Source organism: Mesocricetus auratus, unplaced genomic scaffold, assembly GCF_017639785.1.
Source record: "Mesocricetus auratus isolate SY011 unplaced genomic scaffold, BCM_Maur_2.0 Super-Scaffold_100018, whole genome shotgun sequence".
Lineage (NCBI taxonomy): Eukaryota > Metazoa > Chordata > Mammalia > Rodentia > Cricetidae > Mesocricetus > Mesocricetus auratus.
Genome location: NW_024429199.1, coordinates 22,168,425 through 22,189,176, shown reverse-complemented (window position 1 = coordinate 22,189,176; position 20,752 = coordinate 22,168,425).

Genomic DNA, 20,752 nt, shown 5'->3' with positions numbered 1-20,752 from the left:
AAAAAATAAGTTCTGAAAAACTAATGTGTACCATGGTGATAATGTATTGGTGTACTTGAAATTGGCATAAAGAATAGAGGTTGACTATTTTAACATGTGTGCACACCAAAAGTAACTGTGGAAGCTGATAGATTTATGTTAGTTAAACTGATTGTGGTATCACACACACACACATCTAAAAACTACATTGCATATCTTGAATATATAGGATTACTTTTTAAAACCATTTTGGTGTGTGTGTGTGTGTGTGTGTGTGTGTGTATGCACAAGCTTACACATGGAAATCAAATAACAATTCCCAAGAGTTGGTTCTCTCCTTCCACTATCTGGGTTCTGGGGTGATTGAACTTAGGTATTCAGAGTTAGCAATAAGTAACTTTAATTTCTGAGCCATATGCCTGGCTTGCATATAATTCTTATTTGCTTATTGTACATAAAGCTGAAAAGTTGTTGCTGAACCAAGTGTAGGTAGAATTTAACATGGAACTTGTAGTCTCTCTTGTTATTTTCATTTAAGTGTGGCTTTGGAAGTTGAGGCTTCAGCTGTCTCAAGCTTTCTTCTGAACAGAGGATCTAATGGCAATCCTACACTCTCTAAGGGTTTGGGTCAGTGTTCACTTTAAGACTTGCTACCTGTGCAAAGTTGTAAAAGAAACACAGTCATTCCTGAGTGTCTGCAGGGAATTTATCCCATTGTCCCCTGCAGGTAGGTACTAAACTCTGTGGACACTTAAATACCTTATTATATAAAAGGACATAGTATGCATGTAACTTCTGCACATTGTCCTATATTCTCTAAGTCACCTCTAGGCTGACTTACAGTAGTATATAATACCTAAGATGAACTTGTGCCTCCTTTCTTGAGGAAGAAGAAGAAGAAGAAGAAGAAGAAGAAGAAGAAGAAGAAGAAGAAGAAGAAGAAGAAGAAGAAGAAGAAGAAGAAGAGGAAGAGGAAGAGGAAGAGGAAGAGGAAGAGGAAGAGGAAGAGGAAGAGGAGGAGGAGGAGGAAGAAGAAGAGGAGGAAGAAGAGGAAGAGGAGGAGGAGGAGGAGAAAGAGGAGGAAGAGGACGAAGAGGAGGAAGAGGAGGAAGAGAAAGAAGAGTATATGTGTGTGCGTGTGTTTGTGACATTTTTGGCACACTTCCCATCTGCACTTGTTTGGATACATAGATATGGAACCTGTAGCTTGAGTCTGAAACAATAGAGCTTGGGAGTTAGGCATCCGCGTAAGTGGGCTAGATTTGAAGGCTGGGGTAAGGTAGGGGTTGTGGCTCATGCCTACAATCCCAGAATTTAGAGAGTTGAATCAGTAGAGATGCTGAGAGTTCTAGGTTAGCCTGGGCTGTATAGTGGATTTGTAAAACCAACAAAATATAAGGGAGTTGGGGCTGAGAGAAGGCATGGCAGAGAAAAAGTAAGGGTCTAGGTAGGGGAGCAGAGAGTAGCATCTTAGAAACTAAGAGAGGACAGAAAGGGTCAGGCACACCAGTAGGTTTCCTACTTCCTCCACTTATGTCCCATTTGGCCCCTACCCTTTTGAGGTGTTGCCCATATTCAGGGTGGCGCATTCTCCTCAGGTCATTGGTCCACATCCCTGTCCTCTCTGGAAGCGCCCTCATCGATGCGACAAGTGCTTTAGTGATTTCTTGAGCACTGCTCAGCCCAGTCGAGTTAACATCAAGATAAGCCATCACATTTTCTACCCAATTAAATCTATTGAAAAATATAAAACATATATGGGTGAAGAGAATATATCCAAGGTGAAAAACTAAAAGGAACATTTTTATTTTTCTAGTGGAGCCATCCCATTTGCAATAGAAAGACTTTGTTAATGATAAAATGATCCTAAGCTTCATCTCATTGAAAACTGAGTGCAAATAGCTTTAAAGAGAAAAAGTTAAAAGAGGTAGAAAGAGGTTAGTCTTATCAGCTGTTGAAACCCTGACTTTACAGCTGGAAAACTGCTGAAAACCCTCCAAAGGCTTTTTATTGCATTCAGATAAAAATTTCTGTAGCTAGGGCTTGTCGGAGTTGTATTTATGTGACAGAATATAATTCCTACTCAAAATCTTGTCCATAGAAAAGCAGTCTGGGAAATGCAGTTTTCGCTCTTTGAGCCAATCAGAATATACAGAGAGTGTGGCCTAACCAAACGCACCACAACTCATCTCTATGCCTGAAATCATCTAAGTGGCTTTTATTGGAAGTGTTTTGTCCCACCGATGTTCCACCGTTCCCAAGCATTCTCTTCATAAGACTAACAATTGCATCTATTTTGTTTATCCCTATATCCATAGTGTAAGTATCTTAGAAGATACTCAAACTTTGCTTGATTAAAATTTAAATAAGAGACTTCATTGTACTTTGAATTATTAGCCTATCCCTCTGGACCATGACTCATTTTGAAAACAGCATTTTAAGAGAAACAATAACAAGAAAAATTGAAGTGAGACACTTTGAGCTTGTACCAGGCCAAATAATGAATGAAAGTAGGAATGCTACTTAAAGACTGTAGTCTTAAAAAAATGGGAATTCTGGCTTCAAATTTTGAAAAGTCTGTCTCACAGGAAACTGAACAGACTGGCTTGCAGAAGCAGAGGGAAGGACAAGCCATGTGCAGACTGGAAAAGGAATCAGATTTCGACGCAGAGTCAGGGAGGACTGCCCATCTTGCTCACCTGGAAGTGGAGTAATCCCCAATGGGAAATGTCCCAACTCAGGGATGTGCTCCAACAGCATGAAGGCAGCTGAGGGTGGAGGAAGGGGTGGGCAGAGTAGCTAAAGGTAAACTAAATGCTGCTGCATTCCTTCCAGATTCCTGGTAAAATGTCTGGTGGTGCGCATGTAGGCTAATGTTGAGTTCCTTGTGCTCTTAGGCCCCAGCAGAGAGCTGCCAGTGTCTCCCAGAACAGTCGTCCCCACCCTCACCCATGTGTATGTGCGCGTGTGTGCATGTGTGTGTGCGCGCGTGTGTGCGTGCGTGCGTGTCCGTCCACGTGCATGTGTGCGTTTCATTTCTCACCTTTCAGTCCCCCCCCCTGCACTGAGTCAGCCCTTCCCACACTGGGGGCAATGCGTTTTCAATTACACCACTTGCTATTCACTCCCGTCCCTTCTTGGTAAGAGGCTGATGTTATTTTCCACACCTTAAAATCAAGCACAACCTCAGACACTTGGAGACATTTTCACAAGGTCACTGAAAATTAGATGGAGACCCAGGGAGCTAGCATCATGTTTAATTTCCTGAGTCACACAGCTCCCGCTGCTCCTCCGGAGGGTTGGCTGACAGACTCAGGAACACGAGCTGGCAGCTTTAGTTCTGTTCTCTGGTCTGTGGTTTGGAATGAGCAAAAACAATCGCTGCATTTTAATAATTTTTTAAAAAGACCATAAGAAACAGAATGAGGACCATAAACTGTTGACAGAATGCTTATTTTGTATTAACACCACCACAATGCCCGGGTTCTAATTTACTCTTTGCTTGTTCCTTGCAATCCTAGAGTCTTAACACTTCACTAAGAAGAGTTTTAATAAATCCACATGCAAAAGGTCTATTGGTGAACTGCTTTTGTTAAACCCTCCTCTGTACTGCTTTAACCACAATGGAAATAAATAAGGAAAGGGTGGGTACGTGAGGGGCTGATTTCGGTTTCTCTAAGCATGCTCCCATCTGTCCATTTGTGAATTATTCAATCGACACAAAGCAGCACTATTTGGGGGTGGATCTTTATAAAGGGTGAGATTGAAATGAGCTCTCAACCCCACTCCTAGAGCCTCAGTTCCCTAAAAATAGCAAAAAAAAAAAAAAAAAAGCGGAAGCTGCATTGCCAAGTCAACGCAGGCAAATGTGGCTACTGGCTGATTTCATCACCAGCTCTGTGGTGATTCTACACGTCTCTGAGAAAACTGAAGTTGGTTTTAAAGGGGAAAGGGAACTCAAAAGTCCCTTTGAGTTTTTAAACATACTTTATGATTCTCATATCTTTTTCCCAAAATAATTTTTCTGGAAGGAAGGAAGGGAGGGAGGGAGGGAGGGAGGGAGGAAGGAAGGAAATAGGTTCAGTCCTGGGTGGGCTTTAAATCTTCTGGCTATGCTTGGGGCATTGGGAAGAGCCCAGTGTGGAGCGGTGAAGAAGAAATGTCAGGGACCTGCTCCCTTGCTATAGGAACCACAACGGTGAGAGCCACTGCCATTGTCCCTAAACTTTTCCTCCTGATCCAAAATGTCCTTTTAAAGGTTTTGGCATGAAGTATGCATTTCACAACTGAAAGTGAAAATCTTGGGCCTAGTGGTGTAGTGATAGAGTGTTCACCTAGCACACAGGAGACCTGTTACCAGCACACTCAAGAACCTGTCTTTAGTGGCACCTTGTTCTGCCAATAGACATGATAATGGCCTTAGGGTGTGGCCCCTTATAAGGAAGAAGGCCTTGCTCAGGCTGCCTCTTGGGTTTGGTCTGAGCATCCTGCTTTGCAGTTCCTGTGCCTCCAGGGGCAGAAGACCATAGTGGCTATTTGCCATCACTGTGGGAGTGCTCCAAGTAAACATCTGTTACTCTTTTTTCGGGCATTCATAGACTTTTTTAACCCGCTTTCACCCATTACCTAATTCACACAAGACTTGTCACCTTGCACACACAAGAACCTGTCACCCAGCACACACAAGAACCTAGGCTTAACCCCAGTGCTATGAAGGTACACGTGCATGCACACACACACACACACACACACACACTCGAAAAATCAGATTAATACGTAATTTAAGAGTCACACAAAATGCAGTACATTTTTATTATTCAAAGATTCAGCAGCAAAACTCCATCAGTTGTGAAATGTCATGCTTCAGCATTGTAATGGAACCACCTCATAAGATTTAGAAAATAAATCAGAAATATGCAGATAATGGAGGAAAATTGAGATGTTATTTTTTAAAACTATCTGTTGTTTATTGTTGGTTCTTTTCCTCCAATTTGTTTGGTTGGTATGAAAAAAGAGAAGTAATTACAAATGGTCTCATAATTCAGCCTTGGTGATGACCACGAATTAAAATCTTAACGACCTGTGGCAGGCACATAACACAGAGAACAGATTTCAAAAACTATCTGTCTCACCGGGATGAGAGCTGAGAAATGGTGGTCTGTGGGGATAAGAGTAGCATCAGAGTTGCTGGCCTGAGAGAGTGAGGTCTGACTGGGGAGTCAGGTGGTGGTGGCCTTTGGGCAGAACAGTAGCCCTCCTTACTGGCAGGGGGGATTAGGTAGGAGGGGGTTAAAGGATGCTTGCCTTGGTGTTGTGAGGGGGGTGGCAGGATCCCCAGAAAGGAATCTCTGTGTACTGCACCTCTATAGGCTAGACACTAGGAAGTACACTTTAAGATGACAAGCCCTCCATGCCCCTTGGTGATAAGAGCAGCTGGAATTGCCTGCCTTTCCCATGCAGCCGCTACAGTCGACAATAACCACAATGACCAAATGCCCAGCACCCATTTCTATGAGTTCCTGGAATACCTGGATAACCACAGTTACCTGAAGGAAAGAGGAGATAATGAAGGAGACTGAATTAGCTCACAACAAGGTGGTCAGAAAGAGGATAGATAGTTTTCACCCTTATTTACAAGACAAATATGTATGTGCACATGTATGTGTGTACGCTGTGTTACCAGGAGACTGAAGATCTAAGGTTCTAAAAATAATTCAGTGATTTGGAACTAAGTAAATTACAGAGAATGATATTAAGACTAGTTTTACAATATTTCATCTAATCAAATTTGTAGCACAAATTCTAATAGGTCTTAATAATAAGAACCCGGAGTCAGATATTGGGGGTAATTGCTTTTCAGAAAGGTAGAGCAGCCAGCACAAGAAAGATTACCTCTACTGAATCCTCAGACCCAAGGGGCAATCTGTCCCTATGAATCCTCAGACTGAATGCCAGGAGCTTTTGTCTTCACCCGCCTTATATTCCTCTCTCTGCCCAGCCATAGCACTCCTGTCTCCACCTCCCTGGTGCTGGGATTAAAGGGTTGTGACTCCCAAGTACTAAGATTAAAGGTGTGAACCACCACCACCTGGCTCTGTTTCTCTTTTAGGCTGGATTGGTCACATGTAGCCCAGGGTGGTCTTGAACTCACAGTGATCCGCTTGCCTCTGCTTCCCAAGTATTGGGATTGATGGTGTGTGCAACCACTGCCTGGTGTCCATGGCTAACTAGTATGGCTAGCTGTGCACTCTGATCTTCAGGCAAGCTTTATTTGTTGGATCACAAAGTAACACCATACAAATTTTTGTATATTTATAAGAAACTTAAATCACTGACCTTTAGAGAAGGAACAGTTTAGGATTTTTCCCCTTTGTCATGGGTGCCAGGACATGAGGAGAAAGAGCTTGCTGAGGGGTTCAGTTTGTTGTGTCCAATTCGAATAAGGGAGTGGTGAGCACTGTTTGGGTTGGAGTTCGCAGCCCTCATTACCAGATGGTGATCTTGACCAAACACAGCTTGGCTGTCCCTTAAGGAAGGCCATTGGCAGACTAAGGCACATAGACTAGTGTAGACAGGAGGAGACAGGGCTTCTAAAAGACAAAGAGGATAATGAAAGAGAATGCAGGGTGGGCCGATGGAACATGCTTGCTTGCCTCTGTTCTCTGCACAGGGATGGTTTTCACTATATGTAGTGAAAAGTCAGTTTAAATTTATCCTCCATTGGACAAATGTCAAATGATATTTGTGGCATGTGCTTTAAATAAAGCCACTTTACAGTTCCTTCCAAAAGCAAGTTAAGAAGGGTTTCTATAGATAAATGAAAATCACAGGCTTCATAAAGTTAAGTGTAAATCCAACAAAGAGCTTGAATTTTAGCTTTCTTGTCTGTAGCAGGCTACGGAAGGCTGTCGTGGGTCCCCCAAAAGCTGTGTTTATGCTTCAGCTCCTTATTTTGGTGAGTGGGGTATGTGTCAACAGATGCAATTACATTTAGTATCTCAAACTAAGATAATCATCTATATAGTCCAGATGGGCCCTATTTCCAACATCAAGTATTCTCACAGGGAAGACTTACCCAGAAGTGAAAAGCCACACAAGGATATGGGAGAGATTCCCCTCATAGAATGTCAACAGCCTCCATAGGCTGGAAGAAGAGACGTGGATCTCTCTCCACAGCCCCAGAGGAAGTAAAGCCCCCAAATGCAGGAGAGAATGAATTACTGATGCTTCAGGACACACAGTGTCTGGTATTTTGCTGAGACAGCTAGGGAATTAACACAGGGCCATTTCCTTCTGTATTACTGAGGCAGGTAGAGGCTCCATCGTTGTAACATCAATTCTGATTGCCTAACTTTGGGTTATAAGAATATTAAGGTTGGGGATTCAGCTCTGTTGGAAGTGTTGGCCTCAGATGCATGAAGCCCTAGGTTTACCCCAGTAAACCCTGTAGTATAGCTTGCCTTTAGTGACTCTAAAAGTCACAGATGCAATAGGTCACGGAGCTGAACAATTCGTTATCGTCTCTCACTATCTTCACCACAGATGACACCTCTGATTCAAGCCACCACACAGGTTAAAACTGCTCTCTGGCAAAAATTCTTGACCTATTTCTGTTCTTTTCCTTACTCACAGACAATGGCTTCCCCCTCACATTCTTCTGATCTCCCCCTTTGCTTCTGACATGACCCAGATAACAGCTGCTGACCACAAGAAGTGACACATAACAGGGCCATCCTACCCTTGAGGTAAGAGAATACCACCACAAGAAGTTGGCCAATTGCTGTCAGTATCACACTGAATTCCATGTGCACCGCCTAATCTGGTGCACACATAAATATCCCCTGCTTCTACAAAGAAGAAAGAGAGGAGAGCTGGGATAAAATGTCTACCTCCTTCTGGGTTGCTAGCACCCTCAATAAAACCAGGTTTCTTTCTCCCTCAAACTCACCTCTTCAATGTTGCTTAGTCTGTGTAGCAAACTTCTAAAGCCAAGGTCAGTAACGTTCTCAAGAAATCAAGGGGTTAAGAGACATGGGACAGATACCTACCTGAAACCAACAATCTCCTCTGATTTGAGTAATTTTGACCACTGAGTAACCATTTAGTATAAAAGTGTAGAGTTGCACATTGTAATGCAGAGCTAGACCAGAACCACAGGCCAAGCAGAGAGTGAGTTCAATAAGAGAGGCAAGTATGTAGCCTGTCCATTTTGCTTCATAGGAAGAGTTATTGGTGGTAACATTGGGTGGAGGTCTACAGCCATGTCTAGGATGATAGAGGCTCCAGTAAGGATAGATAACTGCACTCTAGTATTGAGATTTGAAGGCAGATATCACCAGGACCTCCCAGTTCTTACCTTTTCAAAGGAAATAAGTCAGTAGAGAGACACAAGAGAGACACAGACCATTTATCCAAAGGTTTATTCAACAAAGCATAGTAGGTCCAGTGGCTTCTTCATCGTGGATTTTAAACACATTTTTGCAATTGTTTATGACATACATAAGCACTAAGTAAATAAGGATAATTATGGGATAAGGTGGCCCTACCCGAAACCCAAAGCTTGGGGGACTGGATCTCCTTTCAGGGTTCTTGTTCCCATGATCCTCTAGAAAGGCCACAGAAGGGAGATTAAAAGCCATAATGTAAATATTATAATTAAGTCAGGATCCTGTGAAGATGCAGATTTGTAAGTATATAAATATGCAGAGCAATTGAGTAAGTGCCCAGAATATTAGCTTCTGATAAGTCACATTCAAACCTAGTCGAACCTCCAAGTTCAAACATCGGCATTGACCAAGTCCATAGACATTTGTCAGTTGGTACATATCAGTAATTGTTAAACTTCGGAAGCAATCAGTGTCTCCACTCTTCCTCTGCTCCTTTCTGCCCTCTCTCCTCTCCTCTTTTCTCCACTTCTCTGTCCTTGAAACAGATAAGATTTTGCTATGTAACCTATGCAGTTCTTGAATTGCAGAGCTTAAGAAACCTTCCTCTGGCAGCCATCTGAGTATCTGGGACTGCACTTAAATTCTCTACTATATACATTTTGGATTTCTGATTTTGGATCAAGTTACTGAAATCCACTTTTACTTAGTTATGAGTCATATGTGAATACTCAGTGATCTACTTATATTACACTTACATTCAAACAATATCCGAGCAAATATTTCCAATTTCCTTTCTATTGCTGTGACAAAATACTCTGACCAAAAGTAACTTTTATTAGAGGAAGAAAGGGTTTATTTCAGCTGACAAATTACAATCTATCATTGAGGGAAATCAGGGCAGGGACTCAATCAAAAACTTGAAGCAGAAACTGTGGAGAGACACTGCCTGCTGGCTTCATCACAGGTTCATGCTTAGTTAGCCATTTTATACAACCTAATACCTTCTGCTTAGGAATGGTACCACCCACAGTTGACTGGAACCTCCCATATCAATTAAAAATTGAGACAGTCCCCCACAGACACACTCAAAAGCCAATGTGACCGAGCTAATTTGTCAACTGTGTCAAGTTAATAATTAAATCTAACTAAGACAAAGTGTATGTAATTTATTTAATTACATCCCTCCCCGTAGTCCAGGGGTTTGTTTTAAATTAGTGAGCAATCAAGAACTAGCATTGTTTGTGAGGCCAGACATTTACAGAGTAGTAAAGGATTAAAGTTCCTTAAGATGTATTTTCTTGGACTTGAAGTAGCTTGGTGGCCTTGTTGGGTGCGTCTTCCTTTTTTGCTCTGCTGGTTCCCTTGGCTTTGGTTTCTACCTTCCACTCACAAGAGGGGAAGTAGAAGGCAGCAGCTCTCTGAGACACTCTCCTCCCATAAGATGATCGTTTTCTTCCCCAACTCCTCCACTTTTTTAAAGTAAAATCTGTAGGAAGACTTTACTTTTAGGAAGCTAAAATCATTTCCCTTCCCATCTTGACTATTTTCCTGACAAGCTGCTGATGTCATGTGTGCCTCACGGGCAGCCTTCACTGTGATCCCTCTTGTCTGTAGATGCCTTAGTCTCTGAGATGTCTCAACCATTCTCATTAGGGCCAGGAACAGAGTGGGGCAGATTCAAGGGAAAGCTACAATATAAGGCTCAGAGTCTTGACCACACCTTCCTACAGAGGGTGGTTATCTCCAGCAAAGGAGCCCTTTTCTTGTTAGGCAGGGCATCTAAGGACCTCCCAAAGGCACTGCTGCACAGACTCAATGAGAGGATACTACGGGCTTCTGTTCACCTGCTAAACCTCGACCAGCCTTGCATCTATATGACAGCCCACCACAATAGGCTTTCAGCCTCTGCCTCTAGGGGAAAAAAATCAGCCTATGAGTCCTTTGGCATGTGGTCAGTAGTAGACCCTCGTCAGGAGAGTGACAGGCAGGCAACCTTGACTGCTGTGCTTGCTTGCCCTTTTGCCCTACTGAAGTTGGCAGCTCGTGGATCTCACTTGGACTTTCTGGGGTGCACCAAATTTAGGGAGAGGAGCTTTGGCATAAACCCAGTGGGCAGCACTCAGTCATGCAGATGTGTCCCAGCAAACTATGTAACCTGCTCAGGTAGCTTCAGAAACCATGCAGAGGGCCAATAGTGGGCCACATGCCTCTGAAGACATGCTCTTAAGCCTCCCATGCTGGGACTACCCATTGTCATGTTCTTTGTAATTGCTCCCCTTCTTTGCCTCCTCCCCCTTCAATCTCTTTTCTGTGTCTTTTTCTTAAAGAATGATAGTTTAATCTTCCTTGCTGACATAGATCTAAAAACTCCAATGAAATATAAAGCTGTACTTGTCACTGTATTTTAGAAAATAATAAATTGTGAACGAGTATGGCAGACCCTGAAGAAACACTGATCATTTAGCATTAGGGAACAAATCAATTAAAAGTTATTTAACAAATAACAGGATAAAGGGAGAAAATACTCAGTTCTCAATGAATTCAAGAAAACAATGATTAAAATTCAAAACCCATTTATACTAAAACAACTAATTCCAGCAGGTTTGCTCTTCCTTAAGATGATGAAGGACACTTCTAACTAAAACCAGTTACCACTTGCTATGACTTCCCTCATAGGTTTTCTGTCTGTTGGTTTTCTTTATAAATTTTGTATGTAGGGTGAGCATGTGAGCAGACAAGTAACATAGAGCTTTTGGAGAGGTCAAATGACAACTTTAGGGAGTCATGTCTTTGCTTCCACCTGTTGAGGCAGAGTCATTCCTGCTGATTATGCACTGCATACTGTAGTCTACCTGACCCATGAGTTTGTCTCCCTCTGTCTCCCATCAAACCATAGAAATTCTGGCATTACAGACATGGGCCATTTCTTCTGGCTTTTGTTCATGGATTCCCAGAACAAATTTAGGTGTCTGGTTTGCACCGTTAATACTTTTACCCACTTGGCCACTTCTCTCCAGTCCTATGGGTTTTCCTAATGTGGTCATGAGAGTCTCAGGAGAGGCCACCAAGCAACTTGGCTCCATAGAAAAGGATGTCAAGGGATGGGGGATCAGGTTTGGGTGTGGTCGTGTGAGGCCTCAAAGGATGAGGCCGAAAGGCATGAAACAGAAGAACCTTATTACTTACCATTCCCAGAGAGATCAGTGGTGCCGATGGACAGTTGATCAGAAATATGGAAGCAAGAGGGAGAGTAGCCAGTCTATGAGAAATGGAGCGGGGACCTGGGGATTGTCACTTTAACAAAGTGTGTGTTACTGCTTGGGTGTTAGACTGTCTTCCCTGGAGAAAAGACGTGAAGAAACTTACTTCCGTGGCTCTCACGATGACACTGAGGTTGTGTCATGGCTAGTTGCTGGGGTGTGATGGGTTTTAGTTAGTAGGATGAGGCACATATGAGCTATATCGCAAATAGTCATGCAGAAACGTTGTAAGTGGGCCAAACGTGACCAGGTACCACTGGGTATCAAACAAATTAGGTCAAGCCTACAATCAGATGCTGAGGCAGACAATAGAGATAGTAACCCTTATTCAGTCTCTCTTTAGAGGTTTGTTGTTACCCATAATCATTTTATAATCAAATTGGTTGCTTAATAATTGAAAATATTTATACTTATCTTGACTCAAGAGAGACCGCATTCATATGTGTTACAGCATATTGTTGTGATTGCTCTATTTTATTATTAGATTTTGTTAATCTCTTACTACGCCTAGTTTATTAATCAAGATTTATCATGGCCATGTTTGCATAGGAAAAAAATGATTCGATGCTGTTTGTAGTTTCAGGCCACTCCTGGGGAAACTGAAACATATTCTTTAAATATAAGATGGGAGTACACTAAGCAAATTTGTGACAAAAACTCCCTATGGTGAAATGAGGTCATCCTTATCTCCTAAGCTTCTTTTGCTCTGCACTTCCAACAGCCCCAGGGAAGCCTAGATATCAATGCTTTTCTCCAGAACTCAGTGTCAGCTGGCTCCAAAGAGAGGAGGCATGGCCTGCTTTCGTTCTGCTCATCTGCTCATGTGACACTTCCGGAGGTACAAAGTAGAATCTCTCCCACAAATAGGAAAAATGCAAAGAGAGTATGAGGGCTGTTTTCACCCTTGGCACTGGCTGTTCTTCTCCAAAAGTATTTGAAATCAAATATAATTTATCATCATAATTTTTTTGCCAGGCACAAGCCTGGAATCCCAGTTTCTCAGAAGGTTGAGACAAGATGATCAAACTTCTTCAGGGACGCTAAGAAGCTTTAGAGACTTTGACTAAAAAATATAGGGTAAAAAAGTGCCAAGTATATAGATCAAAATTCTAGCCCACTACTACTACTACTACTACTACTACTACTACTACTACTACTACTACTGCTACTACTACTACTACTGCTACAAATTTCACTTCTGAAAACCTCTTTCAGTACATTCACAATCTGAATATCTCCAGATAACATGATTTTGCATCTGCATTTCCATGGAAGAAGGTAACCCAAGACTGGCATGCTCACCCTCCCTCCCTCCTTTCCTTCCCTCTCTCCACACCTCTCCATTGCCCACCTCAATCTTTCTTTCTTTGCAGGGTCTTGCTATGTTCCCCAGACTCTCCTCAAACTCACGATTCTCCTGCCTTAGCCGCACCAGTGCTGGGATTACAGGCAAGCACCACCAATGCCTAGCTCCAAGGTTTACATCTTTTCTTTCCCTGGGTTTTATTCCTAAATGTCTTCCCCTCCTAAAGCATCCACAGTCCTACTGAGCAGCCAGCTGACTGCAGGACAATCTACAGCAGGATAAGGGAGTCAAACCCACAAAGCACACTCACAGGCTCATGGGAAGTTCTAGTAGACGCTGTTCTACATCACTAGACAGCTCATTAATTTACGCTGTATAAGGAGAGGGAGTCTATTTTTCAATTCTTTGATGTATCGGGAATGTAATGATCATGAAATCCATTCTCTCTCTTTCTTTTTCATTTTATTTTTTTTATGTGCATTGGTGTTTTGCCAGAATGTATGTCTTTGTAAGGATGTCAGATCCTGGAATTGGAGTTATCAACAACTGTGAGCTGCCACGTGGGTACTGGGAATTGAATCTGCGTTCTTTGGAAGAGCGATCAGTGCTCTTAACTCTTGAGCCATCTCTCCAGGCCCCATTCTTTTACAGTTTTGAAGTATCATGTATTGAGTATGATATGTTGGTACCAAACATACACAAAATACCCATTTTTCATAATTAAAGATATAGAAATCATAATTAAAGATACTAAAGTCATAGTATGCTCTTGAGACTACTTTTGCTTGACAAGTAAACTTGTAGTTTGTAAATCAGGGAGTACTTTTTAACATTTTAAGAAAAGAACAAGTTAGCAAAAGAAATTGATGAGAATTAATGAAATGTGCCAAGTAAGATAGCAAGTTCGGTACCATATGTTAAATTATTTCTTTAAAGCAGCGAGAGAGAGAGAGAGAGAGAGAGAGAGAGAGAGAGAGAGAGAGAGAGAGAGAGAGAGAGAGAGAGAGAGAGAGAGAATGAGAAGTTGATCTGACCTCAGGCAGAACTATGTCTATTCATGATGAGTGGCCATCTTTCTTATCCACATGTGTGGATGTTCAAAATACCTACGGGGGGCAGATGATGGGCTGTGACCCCTTTTATATTTTTGGTTGTGAGCCTAGCCTTTAACGGCTGAGCCATTTCTCCAGCCCCTGTGACCCCTTTTAGTGGAGGAAATGGGTAGAACTGACTTTTGTATTGCGCAAGGGAACCTGGGAAGTGTAGTCCTCCAGCAGGAAACTACCATTCCTGGCTCTAAGAGGCTATAAATATGTTGGGCAGAGGTATAACAGTTGTTTTCTACTGGGGGGGGGGCCTTTGTCAAAGCAGGTACTTCTGGGTCCATTGAAGAGGGGTCCTCTGGTCATGTAGCAGCTCAGAGTCCTGACTTGGTCAGCTGTGATGGATCAGGCTATTACCATCCTGTATTCCTGAAGAGACTTGAAAAATAATTAAAAGAGGTCTGAAAGCAGATGAATTAGTTATGGAGTAAAACTGGACTGTGTATACGTTAGACATGAAGACAGGCAGAAACATCAAGGGTCCTAATATTTATGAGGTTCCTGCACACTTAACACAATATAAAAGATGCACTTCATATGAAGTGCACTCCATATTTGAGTCTTTGGTATTAGTAGGGTCTTCATTTAGCCACCCACTGGTGACACCCAGTTCTAACTCATATGTCCTTTCCTCCAGAAATAAAGCTTGTGGCCGGCCCCTCCTCCCTTGCTTTCCTTTATGAACTTGCATCCTTTCCGCTAACTTCAAAATTAGAGTCCTTCTGCTTTGTGATCCCCGGTAGTGGGTTGGAGGCTGCCGGAGGAGGGTAGCATCTCACACGACACATGGGAAGAGATGAAGGAACAATCCACTCCACAGAGCAGTCAGCTGAGTCCGTTCCAGCCATCTCCCTTCCATCTACTGATTGGAGAGTTATTGAACAACCAGGAGCCAGGACAAAATGGAGATTGGAGCTTTGCATCCATTTTTTTTTCTCAAAGCCTAAAACTCCCTGAACAAATGGATGATTTTTTTTGGAGAAAAATAAGATAGAGAGGTGCTTTTCCAATGTCACTTCTGGTTCTTTTCCACACTTTAGCACCACATTTTAGCTGGCTCCTGAGGTGCAGTATTAAAACGCCAGCATTGGGCTACTCTCGCCCACCTCCAGTTTCAGTCAAGATGGCCAGACCTTTCTAACACAATAGCTTAACCCAATTTGAAAGGCCTCAGAGAGAAAACCGCTCCTCTCCCATCATAACCATTTCTGCAAATCATCTACCAACAGAGCCAGTTTTAGCACAATTACTCATAATTCAATAAATATTTAGTAAGCACTTCTACACCAGTCAGGTACAAGTCAGTGAGTTGGGTAGGCTTCTGTACTTAGTCCAGCCATGCAAAAAGAAAAAACCGACTTGAAGGGTGAGAATTATTTATGTTCCATTGAGTGATCTAAAGAAAAGAACAAGCTAAAATCTGCACATGATCTTTGGAGACAAACAACTTCAAATGCCTCTCTCAAGCCCAGAGAAAATCTCTGGAGTGGACCATTTTTCTTTCCTCTTTCTCATCCTTCATGTGAGGGGTAGAACGAGAATGGACTCTATAAGCTGATATATTTGAATCTTTGGCTTCTGGTTGGTGGTTTGTTTGGGAAGAACTAGGAGGTGTGGCCTGGTTAGAGGAGGTCACTAGGGGTGAGCTCACACCATTGCCAGTTAGTGTGCTCATCACCCCCCTCCCCCAGCTTGCTGCCTGCAGATGAGATGTCAGCTCTCACCTACTGCTACAGTGTCACACCTGCCTGCTTCCACGCTCCCTCACATGATGCTCATGGACTCACCATCTGAAACTGTAAGCAAGACCCCACTAAATACTTTATTTTAAAGGTTACCTTAGTCATGGTGGCTTTTTCATAGCAATAGAACAGTAACTTAGACATCCTTGAAGTTCTGATTCTGGAAGAATCGGTCATAAATGAAGGCAGCAGAAGGCAGCTCCATTCTGTCAGCTCCTGGACTGGGCAAAGGGAGGAGCTGAACCTTGGGTGGAGTTAAAGAAGTGCACCTTTCTGTTACTGAATTTTCATACCGTCTTCATGATCTGGGTTTGATCAGCAAAGTCACAGGGCTCACTCTAAATGAGAAAAGAAGACTCAAAGCTATGGCATTTGAAGGAATAGTAGGAGACAAATAATGCTTTTGACAAAGCCCCAAGAAACTGGGTAACAATCTCTTTCCAAACTCCCCCATTCCACAGGTATCTGTCAGAAGGTTTGGCAAAGGAAATGTGCATGCCAGTGCACTCAGGAAGCCAATCAGAGGGGGGCATTTTAGAGTCTGACACCCCTTAAGGGAATCTACCACTACCGTTGTTTGCTAAACAGGCACAGTGTCAAACTGCCTTCTAGATTAGTGCTGCTTTAGCCCTTGGTGTCTTGCTAAGTGTCTCTTCACTGTGGGTGATGATTAATGAAGAGACTCAAAACTTGTCGAAGTGCTTAGAACAAATGACTATGATTGATCAGGCCTAAATGAGACATACACATCAATTATACTCACCCTTGCCTCGTAGAATATCATGAAAGATGAAGTGTAAAAACTGGATGAGCTATAGGATGGGGAGAATTGCTGTGGAATGCTGTGTTTCATCTGGCCATGAAAGGACCATAGCCCTCATGACGTCACAGCAGCTAAGATTACACGGGTAAGATAGGGCCACTCTATATTCTATCACAGATGAAGGTTGAGCTCATGAGGCCCTACTCCCCCTTGAGGAGCTATTGGCAATCCATTGTTTCTGGGCCAGAGCAAAGTAATTTTCTTCAGTGGTGTAGCCATTGTTTGAGTTGCCCACGCTCCAGTAATAACCCCTGACCCACACTCACATAAGCAACCCTAGTGAAACTCAATGGGGCTCAGTGGATGACAACAAAACAAAGACATGGGAATGAGAGGGAGACTTGGGGAGAAGAAAGGTTTCAGCAGAAGTAGAAGGAGGATGAGGGAGGGTAATGGGGGTCAGGGTAACGGGGGTGAAAATGACTAAAATGCATTACAGACATGTATGAAACTGTCAATGGATGATAGATAAATATTTTTTTCTGAGAACACATTTACCTGTTATTTTTTTCTTGATGCTTGTGCCACATACTTCCTGAAAAGTCTCCAAGCAGGATCTGAAATCAGCTAAGAAACCCGACTGAGTGCAGCTGTGAGGGTAGTTCTAGAAGGATTAACTCAGGGAGATTTCCTCCCAGCTAGGTAGCCTGGGCATAGAGAAGAGGCTACACTGCCTGCCCTCACTCCTCACCAGGTGAGTTTATGTCACTGCTGCTGCTGCAGCACCGCCACCGCCATCTTCCCTCCCCAGATACTAATTCCATTGGTTTTGCTCCTTCCTAATATGTCATGTCACCAGAGAAAAGGAAGGGGAGAATAGTGAAATCCCAGGTGACCCCCAACCCCAAGTCACTATACATTTAGAAGGGCTGATATACTGTTGAGTCTATATATTGATTCCTTAATTTCAGTTATTAAACTTTTCAGTTTCAGAATTCCCTTTTGATGTTTTAAATTCGGTCTTTTAGCCTACTGAAATTTTCTGTCGCATAATTTCTTTAATTTATTAGCTTTGGATAATTTAAGTTGCAGGTCTGAGGATTTCCCAGAGCTACCCCTCTCTTTGTCACTTTGCACTCTGGTCTCTCATTATTCAGTAATTTCACCTTATATCCTGATGTGCTTGATATTTTTTATTAATCGATGCAAGTCATGTGAAGACTTTTAAGTGAAATTTAAGATTCCCAATGGTGTTTTCCACCCAGCAGAGAGTGACAGGGATGGCCTTCATGCAAACTTGGGCTGAGCTGTTTCAGAACCGCTCTGTAGTCACGATTAGAACTTCTCCATTTCCGGCCTCCTCACATGTACAAGGTCCCAATAGAAAGCCAGGACCTGTCTTCCTTGCTGGATCCCAAACTCATTTTTATTCCCCTCCTGTCTCCTCTGCTCTTCAGCTTCCCAGGGTTGCCCAGTAACTAGTCATAGGAGGTCAAGCTGAGGGAATGTGGGGCTCATGATGACAGTGACCTCCTTGTGTGGCTGTTCTGGCAACCCCACTCACTGGTGCGCTCCAAATAAATATTTAGTAATATTTTCTTCAGCGTTGTTAATTGTTCTTGCAGGAAGACTAGCAAGCAGAAAGCTGACAACGTATTTTTAAAGTTTGTTGCAGTATATTGTACAAATTTTCAGGTTTTGGAAAATGAGAGTTTTCTGTTGTAACATAGAAAATAAGATTTACATCAAACCCCAAGCCATTACATAATGGTTTCATCCTCATTGAAGTTGGGGAGGTGGATTGTAAAATCTTGTTATTGATAATGGACAATAAAAACACCCTGCAATTCCTGCCTTCTCTTATGGTTGCATTGATGTCTCATTGGCTGGCTTCAGGACACTAGCTGAAATGTTCCTAAACATAAGAATCTCCTCAATCTCCCTCCTTGCAGGTAGAGCCCTCACCCCTGTGCTAGTTCCATTCTTGATTAGTAGGCTCACCAATATCATCTCTGGCATGAGCCTCCAGGCACTTCTCCTAGCCATATTGAAACTTTTGAACCAACTGAAGGAATGGCTTGAATGTGTCCAGTTCAAAGCAAGACCGGGCACCTCATTGCTCACCAACACAGTCCCAAGGAAGTGTGCCACTGATATTTTTCTTGAGATTTTCTTTTTTTCCTCCACACATGCTTTTTATCTCTGTCAACTAACTTCCTTCTAATTTATTTGTTCCACTAAAGTGACAGAATTGGGTCACTTACTCTGAAGCCTGTGTGGAAGATAAAAGTGCTCTTGTGCAAGCCAAGCCAGAGAAGAAGTCTTTGAATTCCAGGTGCTTTCAATGGAACCAAATTAACATTCAAGGCTGCACTTGGCTAGCTAGAGTGCCTCTTTCAGGGAGTGGGAAATTGGGGTGTTTATTTATAGCTCTCTTTGAAAAGAGTAGTGTCCATTGTTGATTTTTTTTTTAAAGGGCCTCTTTCCAACTTGACATAGTTTTCTTTCTGATCAATCCTCTTTCCTAAATTAATGTTGATTGCCAATTAAGCAACATGTGTACACTCACATTTCAAGTACTGGGACAAGATTATCTAGGAGCATGGTGTACGTGTAATCTATTTTATTTAATGTAGCACACTTTCGTTGGATCCTTAGAATACTCAAGTCATTTTCAGAAAGGTTCGAAGAATTCTGCATGTCAAAGAAGTGTTAATATAATGACATGAGATCCAGTGTTACAGAGATTAACTGAAGGAACAAAAGTTACTATAGAGGTAGGAAATGTTATTTTTACTGACAACAGAAACAAAACTTTTAGGAGCTACTCTTAAAGGATAGTTAAGTTTCACAAATTAATTCTAAAGGTTAGTTTTCCACAATTAACTAGTTACTGATGCTTCCAAGAAGTGTAACTGACTGTCTCCTCACATGCAGATTCCTTTTATACACTACTTTTCCTAGAACATCTCTTCTACCTATAGCTTAATTTTTTATACATATGTCTCCAAACTAGGAGACCCTTAAGAGTCTTCAAAACCTGATATGGGGTGTATTAGTTACTTTTCTGCTGCTGTGATGAAATGTTATGACCTTGGAAACTTACAAAAGGAAGAACCTGTGGTTATAGGGGCTGAGTCCACCACAATGGAGAGGCCTGGCAGCAGGTAGCAGGAGAAAAGAGCTGAAAAATGTTTTACCATGAGCACAAAGCAGAGAGAGTGAACTGTAGTGAGACAAGGCCCACCCCCAGTGACACATTTTCTCCAGTAAGTCCACAACCCCTAAACTTCACCCAAGCTGCCGCCAGCTGGGGACCAAGTATTCAAATGCCTGTAGGAGACATCTCATTCAAACTACGACCCTGGGCTAGCATTAGCCCTACAAGAGTAAGCATTTATAAGCATTTGTTCCTTGTGATCTCATAGATATTACTGGTTGGAGCCCCCAGGAATTGACTTCTGTTACATATTGGAATCGCCAGTAAAATGGAAAATAAAATAAAGGACACTATTATTATGAAAATTTAAAATGTTTCCAAATTTTGGCTGAATAATATCGTGAACCCCATGTATGCATCAGATGTGTCTAAGGTTGATTCCTCGTCCACACCTCCACATGCCCACTATCACCTCACTAAAGTTTTGATATTTTGAAGCAAATTGGAAAGGTTATTTAAAACCACTGACTGAATTCTAACTGAATGTAGGACAGGCTGTGTGCTGTGATGTGTACCAAGACTGAATCCTCTGGGGTAGAACAGCACGAATACATTTAAAGTCAGAGAGTTGGGCTATTTAGTGCTGAACTCAGGGGTTGGGAAATTTCTCTGTGTTGTCAGAACATATGTTCTGAGCTATGTTTGAGATCTTAATATTTTTGTATAATATAATATTGTTGTAACTAATATTATATTATAATCATATATTATCATATTAATATTATGTAATATACTTATGTCTGAGATAATAACAGAAATGTCAGGACCAGATGTAGGGAGACGAGATCAGCCATACTTGTTGCATCGTTTGCACTTACTCTGAGGTTAGTTTTATCTCCTCAATTACCATCATTATTAACTCTACTATGAGGTTAAGATGGGAAAATTGGAAACTGAGACATGAAGTGCCATCGCTAAGTGTGGTAGTTTGAATGTAATTGACTCCTTTAAGCTCATAAGGAGTGGCACTATTAGAAGGTGTGGCCTTGTTG